The sequence below is a fragment of the Elaeis guineensis genome, chromosome 12, assembly GCF_000442705.2.
Source record: "Elaeis guineensis isolate ETL-2024a chromosome 12, EG11, whole genome shotgun sequence".
NCBI classification, from domain to species: Eukaryota; Viridiplantae; Streptophyta; class Magnoliopsida; order Arecales; family Arecaceae; genus Elaeis; species Elaeis guineensis.
The window spans coordinates 49,638,702-49,648,430 of NC_026004.2; the positions used below are offsets into that span (position 1 = coordinate 49,638,702).

The 9,729-nt window shown below is 37.3% G+C and overlaps 1 non-coding gene across 1 annotated transcript; it reads left to right on the forward strand.

Annotated features, from left to right (window-relative positions):
* The first annotated feature begins 9,144 nt into the window (after window positions 1–9,144).
* Window positions 9,145–9,250, forward strand: LOC140853028 (small nucleolar RNA R71). The gene has a single exon (XR_012136106.1). It is a non-coding gene; the product is annotated as a small nucleolar RNA R71 (small nucleolar RNA).
* The last annotated feature ends 479 nt before the right edge of the window (window positions 9,251–9,729 follow it).

Here is a 9,729-nt window from a genome sequence, read left to right on the forward strand (position 1 = left end):
CAGACTAGCAAATCTCATTATGGATCGAACCATGTCCAATAAGGTCTGATTTCTCCTTTCAGACACACCATTATGCTGTGGTGTTCCAGGAGGAGTCCACTGAGAGAGAATCTCATTCTCCCCAAGATATGTCAGAAACTCATTGGAAAGATATTCACCTCCTCGATCAGATTAATACACTTTCCAATTTATTTTTCTATCTCATTTCAGAATAGTTTGAACATTTCAAATGACTTCAACTTATGCTTCATTAAGTAGACATACCCATACCTCGATAGGTCGTCTGTGAAGGTTATAAAGTAGAAATATCCATCTCTTGCACTTGAGCTCATGGGTCCACATACATCAGAATGTATCAGACCCAAGAGTTCACTGGCTCGCTCATCTTTTCCAGTAAAAGGTGATTTGGTCATCTTCCCAAGAAGACAGGACTCACAGGTTGGAAGTGATTCACAATCACCAACTTCAAGAATTCCTTCTTGAGCCAACCTGTTTATCCTGTTCTTATTGATATGACCTAGCCTACAGTGCCAAAGGTAGACTTCTGACATATTATCCATTCTAGGGCGTTTACCAGAGGTTTGAACCACATTAACAGGCTGTGATAGTAAGTAAATTCTGTTATTTAGTTATCCAACAAACATTGTAATATCATTCAAAATGATATTACAAACATTTTCTTTTATTAAAAATTCATAACTGTACATGGCCAAAAGGCCTACAGAAATAATATTTAATAAAAAACTTGGACAATAGTGACATTCACTCAGAATTACATTACGAGAGTTGATTACAAGGTTCATGATTCCTAAAGCTAAAATTGGAACTTTGCTTCCATCTCCAACGTTCAGGAACCTCTCACCTTCATCAAATCTCCTCTGACCTGCAGACCCTGCATCGAATTACAGATATGATAAGGACTTTCGATATCCAATACCCAGGCAGTAGTATCACAAATGAAAAAGTTGCAAGGTGTTATCATATAATTACCTTGCTTCTTCTTCAGCCTGTTCGGGTCCAGGGAGGCAATGTATAGAGGACAGTTCCTCTTTCAGTGCCCCTGCTTCTTGCAAAAAAAGCACTCCGCCTGGCTCTGGTCGGGCTTGTGCTTCTTGGTCTGATTCTGTGCAGACGTCCCAGCATGCGGTTGCACCTTCTTATTCTTCTTCTTCTTGTTCTTCTTCCCTTTCTTAAAGGGTCGACGACCAGAAGAAGACCCTCCCACAACATTCACCGACTCTTTATGGAGTTGGTGGTCCTTCTCAAAGTTCTGCAGCAACCCCAACAAGCTGTGGTAGTTCACTGCAGGCTTTGTCATTCGAAAATGAGTAAGGAAGGGGAGGAAGGACTTGGGTAAAGAATTAAGGATCACATCCTTACCGAGCTACTCGTGCAAGGAAAAGCCTAGTTTACTTAGGCACTCAATCATTTCGATCATGTACAGTATATGATCGGTGACTGAGGCTCCATCCCTCATCCGAGCATTGAAAATGGCACAACTAGTTTTGTGCCTTTCAACGTCGTCAGACGTGCCAAAGGAGTCGTTCAACATTTGAAGCATCTCCTGCAGCTGGGCGTTCTCGAACCTGCGACTGAACTCATCATTCATTGCCGCCAGCATTATGCACCGAACAGTGATGCGGTCGTTGAGCCACTTCTGGTGAGTGTCTCGAACCGTCCCTCTAGCGTTCGGGGCTGGCTCCTCAGGTGCCGGATCCATTACTACATAAAGGATCCGTTCATGCTCAAGGATGATTTTCAATTTTCGATACCAGCTATCGAAATTAGGTCCCATGAGCTTGTCATTATCTAATAATGATCGAAGCGATATAGTAGTGGCCATAGCTGCATAAAAGAAAATCAGACCTTTATTAGTATATAAATTATTAATACTAAAGACTTGGACTTTAGTCTAAAGTTTCTTCCAGTATTTTTATGAACTGGTAGCCTCAACTTTCAATTCGAGAAATTACTTTAATTCCTTAGTGGGTACTAGAATCCACACAGACTACACACGAGCCCAACTGGTAGGTTCATAACCAGTTATTTCTCTAAACAACTTTTAATAATTGATTTTGCCCCAGAACCTAATCAGTAGGCTTTGGCCTCCACTGAAAAGATCTGGTTAGGTCCAACCATTAACATGACTTGATTTGGTGAATCTGACCAATAAATGATCAGGCCCGACTTTGACCGGCCAACCTGACCACCATCAGAAAGACTCAACCAAATTATCATATTATGAATGATAATTCCATTAGTCAATAAGTACCAGGCCTTTGGGCCTCCAATGATTATTAAACTAATGGACTTATTATCACTCACTTAATGGGAGGCTATGACTTAGTTATCACTATAACTTAATCATTTTTAGGGATCTAATAATTTTTGAAGATTTTATTAAAGGATAGAAGAGAAGAAATTAACCAGCTAATTTCAATCCTCCCACTGACTTCACTAAGTCAGATTAAAAAGGTTTTAATTAAAGCCGGCATTAGGAGTACCTAAATCAGTCACACTGATTTACCTAATAATATAGGTGAGCCCTAATCACCAGGTGATCTAATCAAAACCTAACTCACCAGGTTGGCCAGGTAAGTGAGATCAGTGGTGGGGATATACCATTAACTTGTCAGAAATCGAATCAATGCGAGTAGCTCCCACTTAAAAACCACTGGTCAGACTGTCGAACTTACCTTAGACACCAATCGGTTCATTAGTTTTAATTTGATCAACTTAGTAAATAGGGTTCCACCACATAGCCATGAATTAAGTCCATCTTGGTCTAGTTAAAGACATGGACCCATTTAACTACAACTATTGGAGTTGAGTCTAGAGTGTCCTTGACCTAATCTAATTCAACTTTTGATTAGATTTGACCAATTACTCTAATTTAGTCCATTTCTTTAAGCTAACTTTAGGTCTAACCCAATTATAGACCTAATCCATCTAATCCATTGACCAACAAGTTTATGCAATTGTCTTAGGTCTTAATTCACAATTCTAGACCAACTAAACAACACTTAATTCTTTTAATTAAGTATTTGGGCTGATGGGTCAGGGTTTGGCATTTTGAAAATAATTTTTAAATTTAAAAGGTTTTATTTTCTGTTCACCAAATGTATTGACTCATTTCACAAACTGATCAGCACATTTCATAAACAACAATCCTATTGCTAATTACATAACAGAAAATAACTCAATCAAAATAAATTATGAATATTCCTTTAGATCTAATCTAATACATTCATGATAAATTTTACAATTGAACCTTTACAATTAAGTCCTTTCGCTGCTTCGTCTGCATGTGATATAATCGCATCGGCACCCCTACCGCCATGGGAGAACCCCATCGAATGGGAAGAGAGGGCCTTTAAACCCTATTTTTCTCCTATGACCGGACGACCATGGTAACCAACCCAATTAGACTACTTGCTATTTGGATCAAGTATATCTAAATATATCAATTTCAAAATTTAAATTTCAAATTTCAAACTTTAAATTTTAAATTTTAAATTTCAAATTTTAAATAAATTTCAAATTTTATATTTTTGAATTTTAAATTTTGAATTTTAAATTTTGAATTTTAAAGTTGAAATTTCAAACAAATTTCAAAATTTAAATTTTGATTTTCAAATTTTTGAATTTTGAATTTCAAATTTCAAATTTCAAAATTCAAATTTTGAATTTTGAATTTCAAAATCCAAATTCAAATTTCAAATTTAAACTTTTAAATTACTACTTAATCTATGCATGCAAATGTATATCATATTTTAGAACCTGCTCTGATACCATTTGAAGTGAATTTCAATGTAGGGATAAAACGGTAATTTTAAAACTTTTTCAAAATTATTATTTTACAGTGAAAATTATTAATTAATTTAATTAATTAACATGTATTAATGATGCGTAGTCATTGATAGTACCAAAAATAACTCTACTCACTACGTAGATTAGATGAGTCGAGATCGTATCTTCAGGGACCTTGGGCTAAGTTGAGATTGCAAAATAAAAAAAGAAGCATTGTTTTGATTTAAAAAATAAATTATCTTAAAATTGATGTAATTAGAAAATAAAGAGCTCGAGAGTTTTGAATTAATTTTGCACTAGTAGAGTTGTATCTCTTTTTTTTATATTTAAATAGATACGATTAATCTTAAAAAAATACCTATCTTTCCTCGGCACGCCCCGTATCCATAGATCATGGTGCATCTCTGGAAAGTACTAGGTAAACAACTCTTCTTTCCTCAGCACGCCTCGTACCCGTAGATCATGGCGCGTCTTCAGAAAGTAAAAGTTGTTCCTAATATTAATCTAACAGAAAAGCAGAAATAAAAGCATATGAAAGAGAGCAAATAAAGAACTCATGACGATTTAAATAAAAAGCATAATCTTTATTGCATATAAAGAAATATAAAAAAGTTTAGAACAATAAACCCACTCTATGTTATTACAAAATTTCTTCTCCACTCCCGAGACTGCTAGCCTAGCTGCTCATGGAGTCCCTTTCTCTTCCTCTATGCAAGGCTCTAGAAGAATTTCTGGGCTCTCCCTCCAATGGAAGTACAAAAGCCTTTTTATAGGTGTTAGGAGGGAGGAGTTTTACATAGTTTTCTAATGTGGGACTAAAGAAAATACTAAGGACTAAAAGATGGATGGATGAGATGGAAAGATCACCAGCAGATAAAGAAAATACAAATTCTTCCTCTTGAAGTATTTTCAAGTATTAAATTTTTTCCTTTAATTTTAAGATCCCTCTGTTCGCCACTGTGTCCACCTCGCCAAACTCCCCGCGAACCCGTGCGCCCACGCTGCCGCGCCGATGCCGCGCTCGCTGCCGCGATGCTGCACCCGTGCATCCGCCCGTGCGCTCCTTCCACGTGAACCCTTTAACTGTTTACACTCCTTTACAAAAAGAAACTTTTGTTTCTTTGAAATGACATCTATATCCTTTTTGGGTTCCTTGCATAGTATCTTCATTTTCTATAATACCATATGCATCCTTCTTTTATTTAATTTTTATTTTAAATCTAATTTTCTTCAAACTTGAGTCTTTTTAATCTACGAATCGGACTCTTTGTATCGGCGATCACCTTTCCTATAAAATATAAAAAAAAGTATCAAATTTTTAATAAATAAAATAAATTAAATATAATTTTCTACTTTAAATGACTTAAATTAAGTGTTTATATCACACCCCCAACTTGAATTTTGCTCGTCCTCGAGTAAAATAGATATATCTGCATTGTGTACCGACTCGGTCTTGAATAAAAAGTTAGGTTAGGCATCCCAAAAGGTAGATGATACCTGGTCAGACTATTAAAGAGATATTTCATTGGATTATCAATTTGGCCTAATTAGTGGCTGAGTATTAACTAAAGAAATTTTAAAAGCTTTTCTTTCACCAACTCCCCACTTTACTCTTTAAATCTTCTAACTTAATATGAGAGAGATTTATTATCTTCTTACAATTTAGTCTCCTTATTATCTACTATTTTTTTTTTAATATTGCCCACCTTTTTACGCGAACCACAACGCTTACTTAGGTGAAAGGACCCAGTTACTCAGTAGAAAACTAATATTTTTTTTTAAGTAAATTTTAAGGAGAATTTTTGCATACCTCGACCTTTCCACCCAATCTCTCATGAAGCAGATTCTTTATTGAGATCAGTAAGAAGAGGGTTGTAGAATCACTCCTAAAATTTGGTCTAGTCTAAATCCTACCATTCATTGGGTTTTCTTAATAATTTATTCCTCAGTATCTCTAAAATTATCTTGACCATTAATTATTCATTGATTAGGATGCCTAATTGACTCTTAATCAAAATAAAATTCAGATACACAAAATTAATTATTTCTGACCATACTCGAGGATTTGATTAATTTCCTTCCCCCCGCAACTTAATCTACATTGTCCTCAATGGAGTAGGAAAGCAAAGAAAATAAAAGGAGAGAGTGCACCTGGGATAATTTTACTTCGGAAGTTGAAGATAGCTTCATTGATTAATAGGCTCTTGTTCTAAATTTCTGTAGCTGCAGTAAAGTAAAAAAAATATGAAATCGTTAGGTTGCCTCTCAACAAGCGCTAAGTTTTACGTCTTCAGCCAGACGTCAAGTTTATTGACAAACTCTTCCATACAGAGCGATCTTTTATTCTTAAAAAAAATAAAGATCAGTTAAAACAAAATAAAAAAAATTTGGATTGCCTCCCAAAAAGTGCTAAGTTTAACATCTTCAGCCAGACGCTAAAAGAGTGTCTATCCTATTCCTGCTCGAATCTTAACATGAGTGTCGATCTCTCTTTCAAAAATAATATGTCCCAATACAATTCCTTTCCGCACCATGAAATGGCTCTTTTCTCAACTTAGGACAAGATTTATCTCCATACACCGTTTAAGAACTTTGGAAAGATTATGGAGACAATTCTCAAAGGTGGTTCCAAACACAGAAAAATCATCTATAAAAACTTTAAAATATTTGTCCACCATATCCGAAAAAATGGCCAGTATGCACCGTTGAAATGTAGCAGTTGCATTGCAGAGCCCGAATGCATACACCGAAAAGCGAAGGTGCCATAGGGGCAGGTGAAGGTAGTCTTTTCTTGATCATCCGAAAATACAGGTACTTGATTATACCCTGAATAACCATCAAGAAAATAGAAGAAACTTTGTCCTGCTAACCATTCTAAGATTTGATCGATGATGGGCAATGGAAAATGGTCCTTCCTAGTAATGGCATTTAATTTTCTATAATCTATGCATACTCGCCATCCAGATGATATGCGAGTGGGAAGCAGTTCACCTTCTTCGTTCTCAACCATAGTAATACCTGATTTCTTAGGTACTACTTGAGTGGGACTGACCCATTTACTATCGGATATGGGGTAGATGATTCCAGCATCTAACTACTTTACCACCTCTTTATTTACTACTTCACGCATGTTTGGGTTCAATCTCCTCTGCATATCTCGATGGGGTTTAGCATTTGCCTCAAAATGAATATGGTACATGCAAATAGAGGGATCAATTCTTTTTAAATCGGCAATGGACCAACTAATAGCCTCTTTGTGTTCCTTCAGAATACCAACCAATTGTGCTTCCTGATTAGTGGTCAAGTCTGATGCAATGATTGCCGGGAGGGTGTCGTTGGGTCCTAGAAATACATACTTGAGCGTAGCAGGAAGGGGTTTCAATTCTAACATAGGTGGTGATTCTAAAGATGGACTATTGGTGTACTGGCTAATGTGGGCAATGGCTCATACTTGATTGTCCATGGAGGAGTGGTTTTATCGTGTGGTGTATCCAACAAGGTGCTAACTTCTTTCATATATCCCTTAAAGTCATACACTCCAAAGTGAGCCAAGTAAGTATCTAAGGGGTTTGGTGCTAGAATTGTGGGTGTTGCATCTTCTATAATGTCTTCTAGTGTATCTACTTCGAAGCAACTATCCATTGATGGTCCTTGGGAAGCACCAAACACATTCGGTCTTAGTTTCTTATTCCCAAACGATACATCCATGACTCTTGTCCTACAATTAATGCATGCATTTATCGTAGCTAGGAAGGGTCGTCCTAAGATAATGGAATTTATCTTGGGTTGCCACTTAGTTCCATGTCGAGAACCAGAAAATCAATCGGAAAGTAAAACTCATCTACCTTGACCAAGACATCCTCAAGCATTCCACATGGTTCCTTAATTGATCTGTCGGCTAATTGCAGTGTGACTGATGTGGGTTTCAGTTCTTCGAATCCAAAAAGTTCGTACACCGAACTAGGTAAAAGATTCACACTTGCCCCTAAGTCCAGAAGAGCTTTTTCAATGTGATAATCTCTAATAACATAGGAAATGATGGGGGCTCCTGGGTCCTTAAGCTTTGGAGGAGTGGCATGCTGGAAGACAGAACTAGCCTGTTCAGTGAGGCATACTTTCTTTGGGATTTGTGATCTAGATTTACGTTTTTGGGTGCACAAATCTTTCAAAAATTTGGCATAAGCAGGGACCTGTTTGATTGCATCTAGAAGGAGAAGATTAATTTGGACTTACTTAAACAATTCCAACATCTCGTCGAGTCTTCTTCCCTTCTTATCTGCAGAAATAGGGGCTTTCAGGGCATCCGAAAATGGGACTTTAGGCAAGTAAGATGATTCCAGTGCAGTTGGTTCATTCTCTATTTTAAGGTCCTCCTTGTTCTTGGGTGATTTGGCTTCGGTTAGAGGTTTAGGATCGGTCTCATTGGTTTTACTAGTGTGTTCAATGACCTTTCCACTTCTCAGAGTCATGATTGATTTAGCGTGTTCAGAAAAAGCTTCTGGGGTATTAGAGCTCTCAATCACAAATTGCCCTCTTGGGTTGCTCTCGGATTGGCTAGATAATTTTTCTCCTTCCCTCCTACTGAATGCAGTCGCTAGTTGACCTATTTGGGTCTCTAGCTTAGCAATGGATTATGTGTGGGAGTTAAAGGTCTGAGTGTTAACTTCTAATCGTTCTAGTGCTTTCAAAACTTTTTCCTCAAAAGTTGAGCTGTGACCAATAGTAGACGGTTGAGGAACATTTTAAAATTGATGGTATGGTCCATGCCTATATGTTGGGTCCTGATATTGAGGTTGAGGTAAGGCAGGGCCAACCACTGGTTGTGGTCTCCAGGAAAAATTTGGATGGTTTCTCCAGTCGGGGTTATAAGTGCTCGAATATGGATCGTTTCCTGATCTGCGAGCTTGTTGGACTTGAGCTTGCTGAACCTGCTCATGCACAAACTCAGAAAATTGAGGTGCGGCTGGGCATTCACTAACAAAATGGTTCGGACTTGCGCACAATGCACAAACTTCTTGGATTGGGTTAGGTAGAATCGGGGATTGTCCAGTATTTAGAAGACGGTCTAATTTTTGGGACAGTTCATCTACCTTACTGTGGATATCTATGACGTTTCCAATCTGATAAATTTCACTTCTTTTTTATTGAAGCATGGGTTGTTCTCTAGAAGTGGCAGACATATGATGTAGGGAATTCTCACTAAGTGTTTCAAAGAGCTACCAGGCGTCATCCTCACTCTTAAGCATGAATGTCCCACCACATGATGATCAACCATTTGTCGGTGTTTCTCCGATAGACCATCATAAAAACATTGATAAAGTTGCCATTTAGGGACAGCATGGTGTGGACATTTACGAATGAGGTCCCTTAACTTTTTCCATGTCTCATGAAAAAGTTCACCCTCCAATTGGGAAAAACTAGTGATAGCTTTTCTTATTTGATTTGTTTTTCCAATTGGAAAGTATTTCTTGAGAAATTCTCTCTGAAGATGTTCCCAAGTTGAAATGGTTATAGAGTCTAAGGAGTTTAACCAATGCTTGGCTTTGTTCTTAAGTGAGAAGGGGAACAGTTTCAACCTAAGGGCATCATCGGAGAAGTTTTGGATTTTTATTGTGGAATAAATTTCAAGAAATTCATCCAAGTATTTGTATGGGTCCTTGTTACTAAGTCTATAGAATGATGGCAACATTTGAATAATGCTAGACTTAATCTCATATTGGGTAGCTTCTACTGGAGGTGCTTGAATGTATGGAGAGTAGGTATACGAGGATGGAGTGAAATATTCTCTCAATGGGCGTGGAGGATTAGCCTCACCAGGTGCAGCCATGTTTCTAACTCGGATAGTCCTAAGAGTCTTTTCTAATTCTTCATCTAATGGTTGCAAGTTGGGTTTTAGTGATCGTCGACCTAACATGCAAC